Raw genomic sequence first — 23,898 nt, 5'->3', positions numbered from 1 at the left:
TTTGGTTGTTGTTGTTGTTTGCTTTTTGTTTTTTGTGTTGTTTTCTTTTCAAGCACATAAAACGTCCAAAAATGCTGCAAACATGAAACTGTGTAAACGGTTTGAAACATGTTGCTGTGATTTGTAGGAGTAACAGTTTCACTGGATTATTTGCTTTGCTTCAGTTCTTGGAGTTTGATTTGTTTTAAGTGGGGCTTGTTCGAGCTTCTGAGCCAAAGTCTGTTATGTACAGTAGACGGCAGCACACTGCCAAGCCACCGGGGTGATTGGTCAGTCGAGTCTGGTTTTGAAAAGACTGATGATAAAATTAAAGGAACTGCAGCTCCATTATTCACTCTTGGACAGGAGCAGTGTTTGCCTCCTAGCTGCAGAGAACTTTGAAAGAGAGTCTGACTTTAGAGAGACTTTGTTTTCACTGTAACTAAACCCCATCCCGGGGTAAAGATGCCAGCCAGCCCTCCATAATAATCAAAGACCTGTTTTGTTTTTTTGGTTTTTTTTAAGATCGAAAATGTATTTCAGGTTTAAGATCACATTTTCTTATAGAGTTGAAAACACGCTGTCTGTAATGACCGTCTAAAACTGTCTCCCGTCTTTGACCTCCCGTTTCTCTCAGCCTCTGGTGAGGTTGCTGTCAAGCAGGAAGCCTTTGCTGTACAGCTATCAGTCGTCTCTACCTCACCTTCCTGTTCCAGCCATCCAAGACACAGTGAGCAGGGTGAGTGTGAACATACACCTGAACACTTGGTGGAGCATTTAAGGGATTTTTCTCTCCCCATCCTTATCCTTATCATCTTGTGTTCAAGAATGAGATTAACGCTGTCTGAATGTTTGCTGTTATCAGTACTTGGAGTCGGTGCGCCCTCTGCTGACGGACCTGGAGTTTAAACGCATGACAGACCTGGCCAATGAGTTTGAGTCGAATCTGGGAAACCGCCTCCAACGCTACCTGAAACTTAAAGCTCTGTGGGCCACCAACTATGTAGGTATTCAGCAGGAAGTACGCACAGTGCAGCTGACAGTGAGGGGTACAGGAGGGTGAATGGGTCATTGACTAACCCAGAGTTACTCATGCTCAAGGGCAAAACATCCTGACCTTTGTCCAAACTAAATGATCCGTATAATTGACACTGTGTACAAACAAAAAGCAATCTTCGGTGCGTAATATCATTTTTATCATTTTCATAATTAAAAAAGTTATTAAACTTTACAATTTCCCTAATAATTTCATGAAAATGAATTTTTGTATGGCTGCTTTTTTACCTTGCTAAAGCAGGTGCAGCAGATTTATATAACAACACAAATATAGGTTATTTTCAGAATTTTTCTGGCTTGTTCACCAGGACATGGCCTCTTTCCATCATTTAACTACTTTTAGTGCTGTCAATAGATTAAAAAAATTTACTAATTAATCTCACAATTTTCTGTAATTTATCACAATTACTTGATCAATAGCCTGGTTGCAATTACTTTTTTTCCAACTTTATATTTAAGCTTAACAGACATTTATGCAATATAATGAAGTAAATGGAGAATAAACACAAAGAATGTGCGCTTAAATTCAAAGGGAATTTGAATAGTTTTCTTCAATCTTTTTTTTTAAAAAGAACCTGTGCTAAACCTACATACTAATAGTTAAGTATACACTAATATATAATATATATTAGTGCTCTCAAACAATTAAAATGTTTAATCTGATTCATCACAGGGTTACTGTGGATTACTTTTGATTAATCACGATTAACTATCCTTAGTTTTTTTTTTAATTTATATTAATAGCATTTCATTTTGCATGAGCAAACAGACTCGAGAAAAAAGGGGAAATATACACACTTAACGTGTTTATTGAACATCTTGAACATTCATGTTAACAGAAAACTCTGTAAACATTTATCCTCTCTCTCTGTCGCTCTCGGGGAGGCACTTCAAGTCCTTGAGATGAGGAACCAAAGCTGTGTACAGCGCGTGTTCTCAACGATATTAACAGCTCTGCAGTTTGTTGCAATCCACTTGGCATTGTGCCAGTCAATATGTCCGAGGTAGACTTACTGAGTCCCCGATGCTTCGTGAGTAGTTTGTCGCAAGTTGGGTGACACGTTAGCCAAAGTGCTAGCAGCATCCCCGACTAACGTATGCTTCGCGTCAATGTGATATTTTATGCTGGAAGTGCTTTGCTGAAAAGAAAATTCCTTCTTGCACAATGTGCATAATACTTTTTTATACTCAAATTTCCTATCGAGAGGGCAAATGTGCGTTCATCATCTTCCATAGTTGATTGGTTCAGCTGCCCGTCACTACCAGATCAAACTGCCCATTTGCGTATGTGCGAAAGTAACTCTGCTTGGACAAACTGCCCGAAATGTGTTGACAGAAACATTTTAGGGATTTTGAGTCATTCTGCACTCCAGATACGTTATATATTACGTTGATGTGTTAATTTTGACAGCACTACTTTTCACCTGAAGCTTCTGGCTCTGAGCTTTGAATGAGTTAAATGTGTTTGTAGTGGCTCTGCTGCAGTTTTGGCAAACGCTTTGTTTTACTCACAGTGAGTCGCTTCACAGCCATAATATTAATGTGAAGGTGCCAGAAATGTTTCCTGTCCTCGCCTGTCAGTGCAGAAAAGTATAGCATCTTCTAAATATATGATTATTTAAAGCATGAAATGCATAAGTTCAGTGTTTGCATTTTTTTAATGAAAGTATCTCAGGATAATACTTGGGTACAGTAAACTTTTACTTGAGTAAATGTTCTTTTGTCAGCTCTGTAATCTGTGAGTGACCACTGCTTTGTGGTTTGGAATGAAAGAGTTTTGTTTTGGCTCTAGGTGAGTGACTGGTGGGAGGAATACGTCTATTTAAGGAGCCGAGGTCCCATAATGGTCAACAGTAACTACTATGGAATGGTAACCACTGCTTCTTTATATAATTACATGTTTACATTCTGAGCTAAGGTTAGGACTTATATTAAAGTCAGAATGCTTTATTTTCTTTACCCGTGGTCTTGATTAAATCTACACCTCATATCCTGTTGTCATTTTTAAACTTGAGCTTCCTGTCAGTCCAGCTCAACCTTTATCCTTATCTTGTTGACTGTTGTTGATGTTTTTAGAGAGATAAGGGAATTATATAACATGTCATTCTCCTTCAATTGCTTCTTAATCAAAAATCTTCTGATGGTTGTCTTTTAAAAAACATCTTCTATCCTTTGTGTGGTCCTTCCAGGATTTTCTGTACGCGACACCAACCTCAGTGCAGGCGGCCAGGGCGGGGAACACAATCTCTACCGCCGCAAGGTGAATCGAACTGAAGCCGGTGAGTCACACACGTCTGCAGATTTGGAAAAATAATGAGATGCAGTGGGTTTACATGCGTTTGTTTTGGGGTGACAAGCACTTTTGTCCATGTTTTTTAAAAAAAGGAAAAAAAGACGATGATGCGCATCGCATGCAGTTTCTTTGCATCAGTAGTCTGCAAACTTCAGTGTCTCTAAGCCTGTAATGATGAGCTCCTGTTTTATTATCTCGACCAGAATATCTTCATTCACGTATTCAAAGTTCACATTCAGTTTTAATACAGAGGCGTTAAATGGAAATGTTGCATTAATATCGTGGCATTGCTTTTATACACTTGGACTCAATGGAATTTTATTCCCATCAGTTAATTGGACTGATGGGAATAAAAGACTATAATATTTGTAATAAATTGCAAAGACTATAAGTATTCTCTCTGTTTATATCCATCCATATCTCAAATCTTGCACGCTCTCTTTGAGTCTGTGGGGACAGAAATGACAGTTAAAATCAACATGAAAGGCAGTTAAAGAATTAACTCTTTGCTGCATCCATGCTGTAGCCCACAGCCCATTGTGGGATGTGGGTACACACGCCCTCGATAGTCAGTTTATTCTGGGAGTGACTCTTGTTTCATGAGGTACTGCAGAACCTTTGATGCACTCTACCCACCTCCTTTCTTTCACTGAGAGTGGGACAGAACGGTGCAGCCGTCTGTCGCGGCTGTATTTAGTGATTATGTGGAATACTTTGTGTTATCTAGTAAGGGTCACATGGTTTAGTGTCCATTTAAAATGAAAGGAAGATAAACAATGTGTTTGTCTTTGTGCTGTAGAGCCGCGATCCGGGTACCGTCATCCCCCTGTGTGCTGCTCAGTGTGAGAGGATGTTCAACACAACACGCACACCAGGAGTCGAGACTGGTAACACACACATACTCAGTACATAAAGATGCACTTTGATAGATGTACTTCTCTCGCTGTTTCTCTGCATAATGCGCATCTTTAATTAAATGTGTCATGGTTACGTCTTGTAAAAAAAAATCTATACTGGTATTATTGCAGACGGTATTATATAGCACATCCCTACTCTTTTCAACAGATGTGCTCCACCACTGGCTAGACAGCGAGTTTGTGGCAGTGTACCATAGGGGGCGCTATTTTTGCCTGTGGGTGTACCGGGCAGGCCGCCTGCTGTCCCCCAGGGAGATTGAGTACCAGATCCAGAGGATCCTGGATGACCCTTCACCCCCACTTCCGGGAGAGGAGAAACTGGGAGCTCTCACTGCTGGAGACAGGTACGTACAAAGTGGCAGCCCCTGATGCATCCTGGTATTCTTACTTCTGGCTCCAAAAATTTGACATGGCACAGTGTGGTGCTGTTTGAATTTTCTAAATGTGGGGGAAAAGTGGGGGATGTCACATGACTTTTTTTGCCTTTTTCTAACTTGACTAACTGTGAAATATTTGGAAGAAATGTGAAAAGTTCATCACAGGTTCTAGTCTGTAGTTAAGGAGAGATGAGAGGTTTTAAAACTGAATAAACTTTTTAAAATTAACATCTACATTTTTCTTTCATTAAAATAAAGTAATTCAATTTTTATTTAATTTCTTTACTGAAACACGGTCAGTTGTATAAAGCTGTCTGAACCTGGTGTCTTTATATTTGGCGGGTTGGTCAGAGGCAGCTCACAGAGACGAGCCACAGTGCAACCACTGGATGGCACCATAATAAACTAATCAGAGCTCATGGAACCACTCACGATCCAAAGCACACCACATCTGTAAAACATGTGCTGGTTTGACTGTGCACAGCTGCCAGTAGCATTGGGACACTAAGATAAGATAAGATAAGATAAGATAAGATAAGATAAGATAAGAAGAACTTTATCCCGTGGGAAATTCTTTTGTCATGCACATGCTCAATGCAGCAAGAGAGACGGGGGAACAGGGGAATAAGGTATACAAATATATACCATAAGAATACTAGTATACAGTAATATACAGTAGGATAGTGCAAAATATAATATCAAATAACTCTAACAAAGTAACGATGTAACTATATCCTGGAAAATAAATAGCTTAGCTATCAGTGCAGGTGATTCTGTTTATTGATGATGTAACACAGGACAGAAGCAGCTGACTGAATTCTGGGGTGTTCAGACACATACTGTCTGCTCACATCAGCTGAATGTAGTAAAACTGATTAGGCACTGTTTCATAATACAGATGCATAATGCCCCAAAACATGAGACAAAGCAACCAAGGAGTTTATTGAAGCAAACAGGTTTAATCCGGCCCACGAGATGATTTTGTAAAGTAAAAAATGAGCTGCAGTATTTAAAAAAAGAAACTCCTGTTCCAATTGCGTCCCTCCGTGAATCCCTGTCTCTGCCCGTCAGCGTCCAACTTAAAATAATAGACTTGCAGTGTGACGCAATGAGCATAAATAAAGCAAAACTGTGCTCAAGGGTCACCCACAAGCACTTGAATCACATCCTGAAGTTAGCTGCCCCTCAGGATGTGATGCCTGATATTGATGAGCTGGTGAAGCTAAAAGATGCCAGGTATCAGGAGTCAAATAAACTATGTGACCTAACTGTGAAAGTGCTGCATGAGACACCCTGATATAGTCCTGTGAATCACTGAGACACTGTGTGTTTGTGTGTTCTTTGTCTTCAGAATTTCTTAAATAACTTGAGGTGTTTTGTAATTAATAGCTATGTTGTGCTTGTACTTTTTAAACATACTGTCCTTTCCCAGTCCGGCCTACATGTGAATAGACTTTTCTCCATTTGGCCCCTGAAGTAAAATAAGTTTGGGACCCCTGGGATATCAGCAAATGGATTGCTAGCAGGATCCTATGAGACATTGTGAAGGAAGTGAGAACATGTGTGCCTTTGTTCAGTCATAGCCTATGTGTGCTTGTGTTGGCAATCATGACAAACAAGTGTGCTGGTGAACTCTTTGCCTTTGACATGTGAAAAAACACACGAAACACCCGCACGTCAGTGTGTTGTTTCTTAACGCCCTCACTCACTGATAGAAATCTACACATGCTGATTGTTCTTCTTTGATAAGCTCACACGAATGAGCTTTTAATTGCACTTTTCTCCAAAGGCCATTGAGACTTGGCATATATACTGTCCCGATTCGAAATACTGAGATCCAAAACAAAATACCAAAGGCCCAGAAGGATGCAATCAAACGGAAGAGTTTATTGAATACACATGCGGGGAGGTACGAACTGCCAAACATCAGTTGTAGGACTCCGCCCAAAAATACACTTCAGATTGCTTTTATAACATCAGGGTTGGTTAACGCCCCTTCATGCGTTTACAAACATTATGATATGTCAGTTACAGTAAATATTCATTTTAATAAACTAGAATAGACATAGAAGTTCCTGTTTTCTATCACAATTTCCATATAAGGCCACTCGCTGCATCCTCCAGATGGTCCTTGGGGATGGTAGTCATCTGGCCACCTCTTCTGTCACCTGTATCTGGGCAAACTCAACTGCAACAACAGAAGCTGAATACATTCAGGCCTTCACTCCAGCCTGTTTCTTGATTAAATGTATTATATGTGTTTTGTAGGCGTGTATGCATTGAACCTTCCATAGCTACAAGCCACTTACTCCATGTTTCGCGGGACATTCACACCCAATGGAGCTTTCAACCTTTTAATTAATTGACTGAGCCACAACTCATTAATAAGCACCAAATTGCAATGTGTATAACATGATTACAGTTGCGCCTGCAATGAGAGATTATTATGTGATTATGATAACACCTGTAATACAGACTTTAATGTAATGTCAGCAGCTTCAATAACTGCTTCAATGAAGTGATTATTATATGGTTTAATGCAATGATCATGACTTAATGCAAAGTTAATTAATGCAATGATAATGATAATAAGCATAAGTAGCAGTAAAATATTCCTTATTCCACACTCCCTCTCTTGACCCTGTTCACAAACAGGGTCACCCCACTGTGTTGAGTCACTCCTCCTCCCAGTCGGCCACCTCCACGCCCATCAGTGGCATCATGGCCACCCAAGTCACCGATTCAGCGTTCACGGCCCTTGTTATTACCTTCTCCAGCAGTCCTCTGGCACAGGGAATGAAACAACAACCTCAGGTGTTCGAGGTGGTCGACCAGAACACACTTCGTAATAAGCACTCTGTGTACACAATTGTTATAGTTGTCCCGTTCAGTGCTTTCCTCAGTATGCAGAATGCTTCGTAAGGTCCGGCGTGTTTAACATATATGGTTAGATGTACTGATGTGCTTATGTCATGTGCGTTAGATGTGAGTTGTCATGTGTCCATCTCTCTTCTCGGCTCGTGTAGTGTGTTCTGCCGTCTTCCATTGCGGATAGCATGATGAGCAGAGCCGTTGCCAGTAGTAAGTTGCCAGCTTCCACCTGAGAACACTTCATGCTTGGGGTTGGTCACACCCAAATGTATCAGTACATTACAATATACTACTATACTACTAATATACAATAGTCCATTATAATATTTTATTCATATTTCATTTTGTATCCATCAAGGGCTTCGGGTGATCTGCAGTTTCACCCTTTCCCAAGCTGGAGACATTTTCCTTTACACATACATCACTCCTTGTCATCGAACTTCCCTGAGCTATCCCTCAACTTCAAGCTTTAAATGTATTTTATTAAACATTCACACCATTCTATCACTCATACAAGTAGCAAGCTGATCTTCATTGCGTATGCTTGTGTTCTTAGCCAGGTTTAATCAATGTCTATGCATTACTCCTCATGAGCTTGTCTTTGTAAGGTTAATGCATTCTCTATTTGTATGTGTGGTTTTGCATATGTTTCTTTGCAGTATTTCAGACTCCTTGACAATTCTCCACTTAAGCAGTCAGTTTTTCTCTTTCCCCGAATTACTAACCCAAACTTTGATTTCCCACTTTAAATGACCACCCTCCTGGTCTTCAGCCAGGTGTTAGGGCTTGCTTTTCAGGTTCATGGACACATCATGCTGTGAACAATTCAACCAGAAACTTGCCTTAACTTATCCATTGATGTTAACCTACAATTTCCTTCCGACGGCAGCATCTGGAGAACTGGTCCGGGTCTGCTTTACTCCTGAAAATAACAAACTAAGACATTTTCATTATTATCACGAGTGTTTAAACGACCCACTTTTCTCTCTTTCCTGCCACAAATACCAGTTATGTCATGTTTATGTCATGAATATGAATGTAAGCGTTTTACTCGTTGCATTTCATGTTAATTAAGTGTAAGCTGCATCTTCACTGAGCTTTAGCTTCAAACTATCTCACTTCTGATTCATTTCACAAATAATTTCACATGTAACAATTTGTGTCTGTGTGTTTTCTATTCATGTTTACCTCTTTTAAACGTGATGTGGTGGACATCACTAAACAATCATGAGTTCCGGCTTCAATTTTCAGTCCAATCATACCCTGTATTCTTGCAGTCAAACTCGTGTGGCTTCACGTCTCACTGGTCCTTTTTCATTCACAGTGTCCTGTTCGGGCTTCAAAGCTCCAGCAAACACAGGCTCAACTCAGCTGTTGTCTTCTTCTCTGTTTCTTTACAGTCTTTTCTTTTAGGTTAAGTCCCAGCGTGGCAAAATATCCCATTCAGTGCCATCAAGCAGACATATCACACTGTTCTTCACCAGCAACTGTGCATGTTGCATCACGTGCTTTCTTTCATACTGCTGGACTCATCAATCGTCGTCAGTGTTACTGCTTTCGCTTGCACTGTCTTTTGGCTTCAGTTAATTCTTCAAGTCCACAATGTTCTGTCGGTCTTCATCAGGAGATTGACTGTCCTTTGAGTTTCTTCTCAGTTTCAGGGACAAAGTGAGAGGTGAAGCTATAAATCTTAGCCAAAAAGTGGCCTGTTTTTCCCAATCGTTCCTCTATCCTTTTTGCCGGTTACTCAAAGTCCCATGTTGAGAGAAATCCACCTGTATTGGCACACTAAAGCATAGAATTAGTATCATATTCATTTTTTATCTTAAAACTTCCATTCGCTTCGTCTGCCTAGAGTTAACTCTCTCTCTCCTCTGGGTGCACACTTGTCACCGTGAGTTTCCCTTTTATGGGCATGTAGTGCCTGTCACACACATACTTCCTGTTACTCTTTCCTGTTTCTACCGGCTAATCAAACTCTTTTTGTTTTGTTTTTTAAATACATTTACAGTCTAAACCCTCTATAATTCTGCTAGGTGTTATCTAAAAAGAATGTACCCTCAGTATATGCACACATACTTAAATATACTAAGCTCTTTGCATTTGCAAGCATTCACATCAAACTCTTCAGCATGCTTAGCGGATCTCTTTCAGACCTCAGGACAATTAACAGTTTTGTTGTTTGTTTTTCACACATATCACCATTCTTTCAGCCCAATTTTGTAACATCATTCACACAATAGTTTCCTCAGCATTTTGTATCCTTCCCTGAACTTCGTTGTCCCACACACACTTTTCTCTCAGACTTCGTCTGTTCACGCACTCTAAGTCATTCTACTTATTTATTATTTGGTACCAATCACACAGAATCACTCAAATCAAATACTGACAGCATTCACACAGTTAGAATCACTCAAAATATGCTTTCATACAAGTATTTTGGACATGCTTTTCATAATCAGAAAGAGCAAGTCAAAGAAAAACAATTGAAACCTCTAATCATTCTCATAGCACACACAAAAATGGAAACTAGTTCTTTATGCTTTTGGACTGGATTGAGTCGCTACAATCCTTTTAGACAGGGACTTTCAATCTGATCAGGTCCCCACAGGTAGCCTTTCCTCCACACATTGTAATCTGGAAAAGTCACCTTATATTTGTTTGTCCGGAAATTTTTTTTTTTTTTTTTTTTTTTTTTTTTTTTACAGCGCTGTTATTCGCTCTCCTTCAGGCCTGCTTAGAACAAAAATGAGAAAAAGAGAGCTGATTATTAGCTCATCAAAACACAAAACAAAATCACCTGACAGGATTTCTAAGTGCACTGTTACCATTTTAAAGTGCCCAATTCTAGACATGTCCATGTTTAATAAAACTCCCTCTATTAAAATAAAAAAACAAAAAACAATAGAGGAAGTAGACAACACCCAGTAACTGCGTCTGTCCTTTTACAAGAAAAGAAAAATAAACCCATATCGGACAATTCTCCCCATCTTAGACAAAATCTGACCATAAATGTCCTTTTCTAAGTCATGTTCTTCTCTTCACACAACTCTTGGCCTCCAGGGCATAAACTTTGGACTTATAACCGTCATATAAGTCCTCACAGCGCACCAAGCACGGAGAAAACTCAATCTCAGTGCTTCAAAATTCTCACACAAGATTCAAAAACTGTTTCTGTCATTTATCTACCCAAGGACTTCATCAAATGGACCTCGCTGGGTCCAGTAATCTTCAGCACATGTATATCACTGTCGCCAGTGCTGATTTAAAAACAGTTTCTTGTCTCAATGCACCCAGTATTAACTTATCACATGGACTGCAGCCGATCCATCAATATCAACACAATTGTGTATCCCCATGTACACAACTTATTCTTCACTTGTATCACAGCACATCTAGTAATATTTTCACCATTACTTCAACATGGTAAACATTGATTTTCCTTTAAAATCAATTTACCATTAGAACTCAAGATCACAGCTGACTCGATTCTCTGAAATCCTGAGTCATTTAAACACCTTGCTCAACTCAAGGTGTCCTTTTCTCGGACTTCCTCGTCCGAACTCACTCTTTTTACCCCGGCATCTCACCATTTGCTGCTTTCCTTTTTAGCCTGCTGCTTACTTGGCAGCCTCATCTGCTCTCTGGTTCCCTTGTGCCACCAATGTGGTTGCTTGAGAGTATCCTTTGCATTTTATGATACTGACCTCGTTTGGGTCATCCAGGACCTTTTCCAGTCCTCCCATTTCTTTCTTCTTTGAAATGTGAGCATTTGTTGCCGCTCTGAAGCCTGCTCTCTTCCATTGAGTGGGCTCCACGTGTGCTGCCCCAAATGCATAAGCTGAATCTGTGTATATCTTCGCTCTCTTTTCTTTAGCCAGTCTCAGGGCCCTGCTCAGTGCAATTTCTTCTGCTCTCTGAGCTGACTGTTGCCCTTCAAGTCTCCAGGTCTCTCCGACTTTTCTTCAGCTTCAGCTTTCTTGGTGCAGTCATGTGGTTCTCCTGACTGCATCGGCTAGTTGATTCTCCACTGTGTCATATGGTACATCATTCAGGAGCTCCAGTTCCTCTTTGTTTATGGACAGAGTCTGTATCTGTCCCTCTAGTTTCTTATTTTCCTGTTGCAAATCTTGCAAAGACTTTAGGATGCTCTTTACATCCTCTTTCATCCAACCGGATATTCCTTGGCACATGATCATCCATTTGCAACACTCACTGTGGTTCTCTTTCAATGTTTTCATCTCTGCACTGGTCTTCCTGTTCACTTACTGGCCCAGTGTGTCTTCATTCAGCTGCTTCAGTTTCTGTTTTCACTCTAGGGTGAAACACAATAGTCAACCCAGCAATGTCAATACTGGATTCACCTGGAGTATGCACCAAGCCAACCACAATTATCAGCTCAACAATGTTAATCTTGCATTCACCTCATGAATGCACCAAACCAACCACTTTTGGTGTAAACACGCACAAAGCTTGAAAATCACTCCCTCTGTTCTCTCAGTCCTTTAATTCAGCTGCACACAGCTGTTCACTGAGAAAGAGGAAGTCAGCTCAGGCAGTCAAAAGACTGAGCAAATATACACTCTCTGCTGGTTTTAAAATCAATAAAAACAAAACGTCAAGATCCACTATCTTCAATTCAACATCCAGTATCTCAACACTGTATGTTGTCACAGAGATCACCCACTGTAATTCAATTTTCATAGACCCAAAAGTAAGCATATTATTTCCTTAATCACAAGTGAAACCGTGTTTCACCCAGTAATACGTAATCAAACTTTAAAGTGAAACCAAAACTCTTCTTTTTCGAAACTGAAAAGAGGAAGTAACCAGCACCCAATTCTAACTGCGTAGGCTGTTACTCAACAGCTCACACACACAGAGACCCAGGGCAATTCTCCCTGGATCATTTATCAACATTTCAAACCAACGCAGTCCGCACTGACTATTCTTCTGGACCTCAGCGGATCCACCAAACTTCAGACCACGCCGGATCTGTTACTCCAGCACAATAAACACTGATTTTTTTTCCTTCAAAATCAGTTTACCAAGAGCCACAAAACCGTTTCTGACTCTATTTTCTGAAATTCTAAATCCTGTCTCATTCACTGCTGAAGTTCTAGTTCAATGAACACATGTGTCACAGTTTAAATTTAAAAGAGGAAGTTGTTCACACCCAACAGCTGCAATGAATGTGTGTGTGTGTGTGTGTGTCTATTCGAACACAGATCGAACACAATCTTTCTCAAATCACACAAAATATAGCATCAAAAAGTCCTTTTCTGACTCCTATTGTCAGGCAATTCATCACCTGGAAATCATGGGATCCGACACTATTTCAAAACCTGGTTATCTGCCAGGCAGTGATACACGCAACATTCAGTGTCAAATCAGTCAACCTTGACGCCTGCACTGACTCAGAGTAGACTCAGAAATATTCACTCAATACTTCTCACAACCAGCAATGTTTCTTTACAGGACCACAGCAGATCCACTGACATTTATCAACATTAACTCAGTAATGTCAACATTTATTCTTCTCAACATTACTTTCTCAGAAAACCTATCAAACACTTGGCTTCCTGAAATTCTGCCTCACATGAGAAAACCTTGCACAACCCAAGGTTTGTTTGTCGGACCTCTATGTCCAAGATTACTTTCTCTATGAAACAATAACTTTATACCAACATGATCCTCTGATCATAACCAATTTTAATACCGCGGTCCCAAGTCGTCGGCAGATGGTCAATCTGGAGTGACCGCAACCTTAGCGGGCTCTAAAGGACGTCTCCGATAGAGGGGGGGTCTCCACCCCTGAACTTTAAAGTTATTTCACCTTCAATATGTTAAGTTATTTCACCTTCAATATATTAACTTATTTCACCTTCAATATTCTAAAGACACCTTATTGTCTTTCTCACTTTTATCAACAAACATCAAGCTTGACCTTTTCAACATCTTATGAAGCTTCAATTTCTCAACAATTACTCAAACAGACATCCATCAGTAATTTAGCTGAGTAAATTTAGAATATAATATTTCAATCAGCACATTTTGATTTAACAGGCTGTGCCTACCTTTTTTGTCAGGGCCCTGAACACTCAGCCGAACCACTGGGTCCCGTCTGCCTGCTTGACCACCTCTGGCCTCTGTTTTTCTCCACCAGAACCTCAGAACCAGGTCAATGGACTCAGATATCCGGGTCACGGCACCAAAACTGTCCCGATTCGAAATACTGAGATCCAAAACAAAATACCAAAGGCCCAGAAGGATGCAATCAAACGGAAGAGTTTATTGAATACACATGCGGGAGGTACGAACTGCCAAACATCAGTTGTAGGACTCCGCCCAAAAATACACTTCAGATTGCTTTTATAACATCAGGGTTGGTTAACGCCCCTTCATGCGTTTACAAACATTATGATATGTCAGTTACAGTAAATATTCATTTTAATAAACTAGAATAGACATAGAAGTTCCTGTTTTCTATCACAATTTCCATATAAGGCCACTCGCTGCATCCTCCAGATGGTCCTTGGGGATGGTAGTCATCTGGCCACCTCTTCTGTCACCTGTATCTGGGCAAACTCAACTGCAACAAGAAGCTGAATACATTCAGGCCTTCACTCCAGCCTGTTTCTTGATTAAATGTATTATATGTGTTTTGTAGGCGTGTATGCATTGAACCTTCCATAGCTACAAGCCACTTACTCCATGTTTCGCCGGGACATTCACACCCAATGGAGCTTTCAACCTTTTAATTAATTGACTGAGCCACAACTCATTAATAAGCACCAAATTGCAATGTGTATAACATGATTACAGTTGCGCCTGCAATGAGAGATTATTATGTGATTATGATAACACCTGTAATACAGACTTTAATGTAATGTCAGCAGCTTCAATAACTGCTTCAATGAAGTGATTATTATATGGTTTAATGCAATGATCATGACTTAATGCAAAGTTAATTAATGCAATGATAATGATAATAAGCATAAGTAGCAGTAAAATATTCCTTATTCCACAATACACATCTCCCTCCCTTCAGGATTCCCTGTTTTAGACTGTGTGGCTTTAGCAGGTGCTCACTTCCTGTTGCTAGTGTCGTGCTGTTTTGTTCTCCAGCATGATTAGTATTGTGCATAATCAATGAAAAGATGGTAGTGACATCAGAACTGCAATGTGGATATTGTGCTGCCAACACATTATTTGTTTTAGTTTGCATATAGCACGGCTTAAAGCAATCCAAGTCCCATGAGTCTTTGCATTAATAGCTCATCCATCAAGCAGAGTGCACTACTGAAGTAGTGAGCCGACCATGAAATTGGATACTGAGCAAAAATCACCGGACTTTTGTCCACGGACTGTCCTCTCATTTTGACGTTTGCGTCACATGCCGAAGTCTTTGACTTTGTGGAGACTTTGTTGGAAGCTTCAGTCTGATTGATGTGCACAGTTGTTTGATGTTTTGTGAGCTTTCAGATTGTCTTAGTTTATCTTGGAGTGGAGACAATACTTGAGAAGGATGCAGTGTTTAGTGAAGTACGTTTCCTCATAATTATTATGGAGCGTCTGCAGTTTCCGCTGAGTTGACCTTTCTGTCAACTTTGTACACTTCGGAGGTTTCTTTAGTACTTTTTTTTGCTAGGACAATTGTGCAAAATTATGTGCTGGCAGTAAGTACAGACCCATGAGCAAAATAATGATTTATAATAAATACATGTCATCCCCTCCCAGAATCCCTTGGGCTCAGATGAGGAAGCAGTACTTCAGCTCTGGGGTCAACAAAAGATCACTGGATGCCATTGAGAGGGCGGCCTTCTTTGTAACCTTGGATGACGAGGAGCAAGGCATGAGGGGAGATGACCCAGAGGGGAACTTGGACAGCTACGCCAAGTCTCTGCTTCATGGGAAATGTTATGACAGGTGAGAGGTCACCAAGGAACCTGTGTGTGGGGTGTTTATGGACCTGGTATATTTAAAACCATGTGTAGTGAATTCTATCTTAATTCAAGAGCCCAACTGCAGTGAGCATTGTATAAAAATGTGAAAGTGGAGGTAGATTTGTAGTATCAGGTGGTTCTTCTCGGAGACAAAAGATACATCATCACTTAAAGTAGATTACATGGCCAAGAGAATGCTCACCATCAGTATGTAATGCTCTGGGAATACCGTGCCATTTATTGGAAGACAGTCAGGTGATATTGAAGAACTGATTGCATCAAGGTCTGTCCATGTAAGAATGATGTAATGTGATGCTGATATTTTCCACATAGGAAAAATGATCTTTTTCTCCTGCATGTTAGGTCTTGGATAATCAGGGTTCATCTTATTTTAAAAAACGGAAAGTACCATGTTACTCCAAACAAGTACTTCACTCAGACTGCAGGCTTACTTGCAGTAGGATGAGGTAGAGGAGGGGTGCCCAATCCCAGTCCTCAAGAGCTACTATCCTGCAGTTTTTAGATGCATCCCTACTCCAACACAGCTGAATCAAATGGTTTGATTACTTCTTCAGCATGCCATCAAGTTTGGCAAAGGCCTGATAACAAGCCATTCATTTGATTCAGGTGTGTTTGAAAAAGGATGCATGTAAAAGCTGCAGGACGGTAACTCTCGAAGACTGGGATTGGGCACCCCTGAGGTAGAGCCTTCAGCCATTAGGCCCCTCTTCAGCTCCAAGTTTGGATTTGTGAGACGGACACTTTCTCAGCTTTTAAGATTAGGTTTAAACTTTCCATTTTTATAAAGCATATAGTTAGGGCTGAGTCACATGACTCTGACCCCCCCCCCACCACCACCACCACCACCAGTGGGGTGATTGTTTTGATTTGGAGCTATATAGATAAATACTACAATGAATGGACTGAATTTACTAAACTGAGCTCAGATTGTAAGGGTGGAAGAGTAGCCCACATGCCTCCACACACACACACACACACACACACACACACACACACACACACACACACACACACACACTCCACCTCTGCTAGACGCTTTTTCTTTTTGCTTTGTTTTGGTGTCTTTTGTCAGTTACAATAAATGTGTCAAAAACATACTGGTTAGCGTGGCAACATTTGTACATAGTAATGGCTGGATTCCCCTAAAATACCAACAGAGTAGTACACAGGATGGTAGGAGATTAGTGAAGTGAAACACAAATATAGTAACCAGTTTCTAATCTTTAGCTTTTGTTGGCATCTCATGATAGATGCTATCAGCTGCTGTGTGTCTAGTCATCTTTCCTACAAATCTGTGTGATGTGATTTAAGCTGCTCACTGAGTCACACCTGGATTTCCCTAAAATACGACCAGAGGGATGTAGGCGGAGAAATGTTTTCTATTCTTTTGTTTTGATCCTCCTGCTGCATATTTTCCATGAGGCGCACGCACGCACACACACACACAGACACACACACACACATGCTATGACTGTGGAGATTGTACTCTGAACTTACTGCCATCTTCAAGAAAGAGTTTGATATGAATGAGCTTTCATGTGGCCTGTTCTGCTGAAAGTAGCCGATAGAAGATGGGGGCACTGGTGATAAATACTGTGTTTACTAAGGAGCCCAAAGCGTCCCAAAAAGAAATCTGCATGATGCATTTTTTTAAACTTTTTTTTGGTTCTTAAAACACTTCATGTTCTGCACTTCCTGCTGATAATGGTTGTACCGCTGGAATCTGGGACCGCTGGAATCTTTGATCGTGCCTCCAGCTTCCACTGTCCACATCGGATGGAAGGAGGCTTTGGATTTGTGTGTGTGTGTGTGTGTGTGCGTGCGTGCGTGCGTGTGTTCAGCTGAGAGAAAGTGTCACCATGCCTGGTTAAGCGAAGGTCAACAGTCTTGTCATACAGTCACTAGTGTGATGTGATGTGACAAAAAAAAAGAAAAGAAAGGATTGTGATGAATCCTTTGATACAGTGGCTTGCAAAAGTATTCGGCCCCCTTGAACTTTTCCACATTTTGTCACATTACATCCACAAACATGAATCAATTTTATTGGAATTCCAGGTGAAAGACCAATACAAAGTGGTGTACACGTGAGAAGTGGAACGAAAATCAGACATGATTCCAAACATTTTTTACAAATAAATAACTGAAAAGTGGGGTGTGCGTAATTATTCAGCCCCCTGAGTCAATACTTTGTAGAACCACCTTTTGCTGCAGTTACAGCTGCCAGTCTTTTAGGGTATGTCTCTACCAGCTTTGCACATCTACAGACTGAAATCCTTGCCCATTCTTCTTTGCAAAACAGCTCCAGCTCAGTCAGATTAGATGGACAGTGTTTGTGAACTGCAGTTTTCAGATCTTGCCACAGATTCTCGATTGGATTTAGATCTGGACTTTGACTGGGCCATTCTAACACATGGATATGTTTTGTTTTAAACCATTCCATTGTTGCCCTGGCTTTATGGTTAGGGTCGTTGTCCTGCTGGAAGGTGAACCTCCGCCCCAGTCTCAAGTCTTTGCAGACTCCAAGAGGTTTTCTTCCAAGATTGCCCTGTATTTGGCTCCATCCATCTTCCCATCAACTCTGACCAGCTTCCTGTCCCTGCTGAAGAGAAGTACCCCAGAGCATGATGCTGCCACCACCATATTTGACAGTGGGGATGGTGTGTTCAGAGTGATGTGCAGTGTTAGTTTTCCACCACACATAGCGTTTTGCATTTTGGCCAAAAGTTCCATTTGGTCTCATCTGACCAGAGCACCTTCTTCCACATGTTTGCTGTGTCCCCACATGGCTTGTGGCAAACTGCAAACGGGACTTCTTATGGTTTTCTGTTAACAGTGGCTTTCTTCTTGCCACTCTTCCATAAAGGCCAACTTTGTGCAGTGCATGACTAATAGTTGTCCTATGGACAGATTCCCCCACCTGAGCTGTAGATCTCTGCAGCTCGTCCAGAGTCACCATGGGCCTCTTGGCTGCATTTCTGATCAGCGCTCTCCTTGTTCAGCCTGTGAGTTTAGGTGGACGGCCTTGTCTTGGTAGGTTTACAGTTGTACCATACTCCTTCCATTTCTGAATGATCGCTTGAACAGTGCTCTGTGGGATGTTCAAGGCTTGGGAAATCTTTTTGTAGCCTAAGCCTGCTTTAAATTTCTCAATAACTTTATCCCTGACCTGTCTGGTGTCTAAATCCAATTGAGAATCTGTGGCAAGATCTGAAAACTGCTGTTGACAAATGCTGTCCATCTAATCTGACTGAGCTGGAGCTGTTTTGCAAAGAAGAATGGGCAAGGATTTCAGTCTCTAGATGTGCAAAGCTGGTAGAAACATACCCTAAAAGACTGGCAGCTGTAATTGCAGCAAAAGGTGGTTCTACAAAGTATTGACGCAGGGGGCTGAATAATTATGCACACCCCACTTTTCAGTTATTTATTTGTAAAAAATGTTTGGAATCATGTATGATTTTTGTTCCACTTCTCACGTGTACAACACTTTGTATTGGTCCTTTACGTGGAATTCCAATAAAATTGATTCATGTTTGTGGCTGTAATGTGACAAAATGTGGAAAAGTTCAAGGGGGCCAAATACTTTTGCAAGCCACTGTAATTCTGATTTTCATCATTAAAATTCAGCTACATTTCTTGACAATTGCAGTTGCAAAGTTTGTGAGTCCTTAAAGAGTTTGCAGTAGCTTGAGTCCCCAAACAGACACCTCGGGCTGATCTGGACTCAACACAGTTTCCTGTATTTCCTTGACCGGCCCAGAAACAAGCCTCTGTGTGGGGGATGTGCGTGGCAGTTCTTCATTGGTGGAGCGGTTTTTCCTCGCGGGGTAGTCGTCTAAAGTAAATATGTTTTAAGAATTCTTTGTCAGGATGGTAAGATACAAGGCTACCATAAAATAATTTCACGGCAAAGATATCTGCGTGGCATTAGTATCATTGATGGTGTGACACTGGTTATAGACCTGGCTCTGGGAGAATATTCCAGTGTGTACAGCTGGATAATAATTTTGGTCATTGATGGAATCTGTTTTGTCTGGTCTAAAGCCAGGATTCTTATTTCTGCATCTGTGACTCAAGTGATGTAAATTATACAATCATGTTTACCTGTGTTTTTGTTCACTGAGAATTTACACTACAGTGCACCAACAACACATGGTGGTAGACTTCAAAGCATAAGAGGAATCTTAACATACTCCACTCTCAGCTGTCTGTGTTTGTCTGCAACACAATGTGCAGTATTTACAACCTTTACAGAAGCTGTGGCAACATGCGTCTCCTTTTATGCTTTATCTTCTCTCCTCTCCCAGGTGGTTTGATAAATCCTTCTCCGTTGTGATCTACAAGAATGGGAAGAGCGGGCTGAATGCAGAGCACTCCTGGGCTGATGCACCAACTGTAGCACACCGTTGGGAGGTAATCCTTATTTCTGAATTTGTGCTGACATGCATTTATCACACAGGGACGGCACAGCTGCAAGTTGAAAGTTCCAGATGGAGCCAGTTCCAGGAATTGGCTGTGTTAAAAGAATCTGATTGTGTTACAGTATTATCTTAGAAAGCACAGCAAAGAGGAAGTGACACTTACAGGGAGACAATCAGACTTGAACTAATGGCCTTCAACACCCACCATTTTTACCACAGTGAGATAAATGCAAGACTAAAACATGCTATCTGATAATATTAGCAGCATTTATTAATTTTACTTGATATAAGAAGCAAAACTACTAAGACTGCAGAAATTTGTGTGTCAGTTACATGATGATGTTTAGGAATGAATATTTCTAACCCTGGGTTAAGAAGAGAGGAGAGTAGAGATTATCATTGGGCAGCAGCATGGTTTCACGCTGAGAAAGAGCACCATAAACTGCATGTTTGATGGTTGAATTATAGAGAATGTCAGAAGGAGATGCACTGGGTTTGTGGATCTAGGCTTTACTGCCATCCTTCAGTCACAAATAGAGTAAAAGATAAAGTTTGCAAGATGGTGCTGAGACCTGCTGCGATGTGTGCTTTGGAGACGGTGTTGCTGACATAAAGACAGCTGGCCGAGCTGGAGATGCTCAGATTTTCATTGGCAGTAAGAAGAATGGACAGATTTAGAAATGAGTACATCAGAGGAACCGCTTAGGTCGAGCATTTTGAAGGAAAGGCTGAGATGGTTTGGACATGTGCAGGGGAGGGATGGTGGATTTATCAGATATAGGATGTTGAATATGGAGCTGCCAGGCAGGAGGAGAAGAGGAGGACCTCAGAGGAGCTTCATGGATGTAGTGAAGGAGGACGTGCAGACGGTTGGTGTGCTGGAATAGAGAGGGTTAGCTGCAGGAAATGATCTGAGCAGCTGAAAAGAATATAGTGCATTCGTGTGTGTGTGTGTCACATACACATGAATGCATCATGTTTCTCTGAGATAATTTTAAATATTCTACTTTAAGTAGTTTCATATAAAGCAGTGCATCATACTCTGTAATATCTTGTTGTATGATGGCCTGTGAAATCCAGGAGCTCTAAAAATTCACTTTCCCTTTCAGAAAGATGCTCGTGGCCAATGATAAACAAATATTCACGGTATTCGTGGTGCCACAGAGCTCGATCCTTGAGTTCATTTTGTTAAGCTTTTATGTTGTCAAGTAGTCTTAATTATGCACAAGTGTCTTAGCATTGTTATCTCGTTTAGTCTGAAAATCCAAAAAATCTACTTTCTGTAGTTTCCTGTCTATAAAACGTGTCAAAATGTTGTGCCAACCCAGGTTTCGTGGTTTGTTTGATGTGGCGTCGCAAACCTAACCCTGATGCCCTGTTAGAGAGAAGAGACAGCTTTTCTTGGCAGCTTTTCCAAACAAGCTACATTAGTTGCGTCTTTTTCTAATTGTGCTGTCATGAAATGTAACATTTAGTATTAACTGAGGTCTGCAGAGTTAGCGATGCAACTCTTGGGTTATCTGTAAGTTCTCTGAGCACTGAATTGTGGCATGGTATTCACACACCTGAATGCTCCAGACGATCACCTTGCAGGTGCTTACAATTGTAGATATTCAGTTAATTAAGTGTATTCGATTAGCAGCATTTTTTTATATAAATACTTATTTTGAGTTTTCATGCAGTCATCATTTCTCCTTTATTTTTGTATCGTCTGTTTAAAAACAAGAAAAAAACCCAAAGCCAACTTCTTTTCCCACTTTTATAATAACATACATTTTTACAAGTATGGTTGTGCCAACTCTTATATTAAAAATAATCTTTTCCTTCCCTGTTATTTTTTTTCCCTCCAGTACACACTGGCCACAGATGCCTTTCAGCTAGGCTACACTGAGGACGGCCACTGTAAAGGTGAGGTGGAGCCTTCTCTACCCCAACCTCAGAGACTTGTCTGGAACATCCCGGCAGAGGTAGGAATGCTGGGCAAGATGTGTGTGTCTGATTAGTGTGAAACTGCCCTCACTTGTCTAAGGATGTGGCCAAGTTAACTCACTGGAATGTTGTGTGCAGTTCAGGTTAATATAGTATATATGATGCTTACATGTAGGCGCATGTCTTGACATCACGCAAGACCATCTTGTCCTTGCAGACTCCAGTATGATGTGAATCAAATATTATTTAAGTCTCAGTGTTGTATAATGGAATCAAATTTATGTTTAAGATCAATATAAACCACAAAATTCATTTAGAGCTGATAGTTAGTTGGTTTCTCAGTTGCAATGTTCAGCAAGCTTTGTAGAACTTCTTTGAAATGGAAATGGTTCTACTGTGTGGTGGAAATAGTTTGGTTCGGTTACTAGAGTCTAGCTAAGCTAGGTCCCCACTCACACGGTCCTTGAGACCAGTCTGTCACTATCTGGCAACCACCCATGAGGGAAAAATGATCGGTTGTTGGAAGTTGCCCGCTTGAAATTGGTTGACCGGCTGCTGGACTTTCGGGAAGGAATGTTGTTCCATTCTTGGAACAGTCCTGGGTTGGCTTTGGCATTTCTTGATCATGTTCCCTTCTTCTCTGCATGATACAGCGTTTTTATGTTGAGGAATATTATTTTGAAATTTTTTGCTTTCAGAATAATATTCCTCAGCTCCGCTTACCCCGTTTCCTGTAGCGTCTCCTGTGCGCAGTAAGCAGGGGTAGGCAGTATGTTCCTGAGAGGTGATCCGTCCGCGGCAGAGTGGTATCTCCTATATTCCACCACAGCTCCGATTCATGGAAGTACGACCCGTAAATATGGAGTGGCCGAAGACTTAAGTCGAGTATGTCGTAATCATTGCAGAGCCACCTGAACAGCATATAAGCAGAAGGGTAAGAAGCAGCACAGAGCCGTGGAGACGGCCTGCCGAACACTAGCGCCATCTTGGAGAGACACAACAAGAAGTTTATCCCACAACATTAACTGATGGTGCAGAGCAAAAGCATGATCCCATCCTGCTTGTCAGGATTTGAGTGATCACTGAAGCGAATTATAATTGAACAGGGAGATTTCCTACTGCTTTCCAGTCAGGTCATCAGGAAGAACAGGCTAACCTCACACAGGAACAGCCACACGGAGGTTTCAACCACAAATCTTCTCTAATCTACTTCCTTAATCTTCTCTACTCTATTATACTGATATGTTTGAGAAAGAGTTCCAGTCTCACTCCCAAACCATCAGTAGTCCAGCATTTTAGGTCATTTTGACCTAAAATACTTTTAGGTCACAATGACACTTGGTGCAAAATGCTGTCAGCAGGGTGGGAGGAAGGAAGATGCAATTCAGCAGTGAGGGATCAAGGACCGTGATAAGACGTTACATGTATCAAACAACTCTGCTTTACTCGAGTTGTTTTCTTTTTTCTTTTTAATGAACTTTGTTCCAGTTTCTCTATGCTAGCAGTAAAACAGTGTTTCTGTACTGCTCCCTCTGCCTTTGAAAGTGTTTTAATGAAGCAAAAAATATTGAAGGCCGTTGCAGCATTTATAACTATAAAAATGTCGATCTATGTCAGTGGAAACAATTGAAGGATTTCAGATGCCATTAAGCCTTCTTCTCTAAGACCTGTGGCTCCACTCTGGGACTGCAGCAGTGACTACGTTCATGAGCAGCACGTGTCACCCCCACCTTTTATTTTTTTTGAGATCAAAAATGTGACGTACATTTTATTTTTTTATTCCATGATATCTCCCTCACCCACTGACATCCTGACAGAGAGGAAGCCCTGCATGGAGGTGCATGAAACTGCATCCTATTATTTATTATTATCCATCCATTCGCTTCCGCTTATCCTTTTCAGGGTCGCGGGGGGCGCTGGAGCCTATCCCAGCTGTCATAGGGCGAGAGGCGGGGTACACCCTGGACAGGTCGCCAGTCTGTCGCAGGGCCAACACACAGGGACAGACAACCATTCACGCTCACATTCACACCTAGTGACAATTTCGATTATCCAATTAACCTATCCCCACAAGCTGCATGTCTTTGGATG

At 41.0% G+C, this 23,898-nt stretch overlaps 1 pseudogene; it reads left to right on the top strand.

Annotated features, from left to right (window-relative positions):
- Positions 1-595: 595 nt before the first annotated feature.
- Positions 596-23,730, top strand: LOC116324334 (annotated as a pseudogene).
- The last annotated feature ends 168 nt before the right edge of the window (positions 23,731-23,898 follow it).

Source organism: Oreochromis aureus, linkage group 4 (assembly GCF_013358895.1).
Source record: "Oreochromis aureus strain Israel breed Guangdong linkage group 4, ZZ_aureus, whole genome shotgun sequence".
In the NCBI taxonomy this organism is placed as follows: Eukaryota; Metazoa; Chordata; class Actinopteri; order Cichliformes; family Cichlidae; genus Oreochromis; species Oreochromis aureus.
This window is presented reverse-complemented; position numbering and strand designations above follow the sequence as displayed.